The following is a 396-nucleotide window of genomic DNA, read 5'->3' as shown; positions in this document are numbered from 1 at the left end:
AAAGCGCAGGGCAGCACGCGGAGAGGGTTGAGTACCTCAAGAAGGTTGTCGCGGTGAGCTAGGGTTTAGGCTTTAGGGTTTACGCTTGCAGACGAGGGTTTAGGGTTTAGGGTTGCAGGCGAGGGTTTAGGGTTTAGGGTTGCAGAAGAGGGTTTAGGGTTTAGGACTATAGACGAGGGTTGAGGGTTTAGGGTTGCAGACGAGTGTTTAGGGTTTAGGGTTTGCAGTCGAGGGTTTAGGGTTTAGGACTATAGACGAGGGTTTAGGGTTTACATCCATCAACCCTAAACCCTAAACCCTAAACCCTAAACCCTCACCGTTGAATAACCACGAATCGCCATCGCGTAGTTCCAAGGCCGCAAACCCTAAACCCTAAACCCTAAACCCTAAACCCTC

The 396-nt window shown here is 50.5% G+C and overlaps 1 protein-coding gene across 1 annotated transcript in view; it reads left to right on the top strand.

Annotated features, from left to right (window-relative positions):
• EMH_0010640 (uncharacterized protein) overlaps positions 1-396 on the top strand; it is a gene marked incomplete at both ends in the record, with an annotated part of 2,367 nt that overhangs the window by 576 nt on the left and 1,395 nt on the right. The gene's annotated exons all lie outside the window — the stretch shown is intronic.

The sequence above is a fragment of the Eimeria mitis genome, genomic scaffold (assembly GCF_000499745.2).
Source record: "Eimeria mitis Houghton genomic scaffold, Emh_scaff392, whole genome shotgun sequence".
In the NCBI taxonomy this organism is placed as follows: domain Eukaryota; phylum Apicomplexa; class Conoidasida; order Eucoccidiorida; family Eimeriidae; genus Eimeria; species Eimeria mitis.
This window is presented reverse-complemented; position numbering and strand designations above follow the sequence as displayed.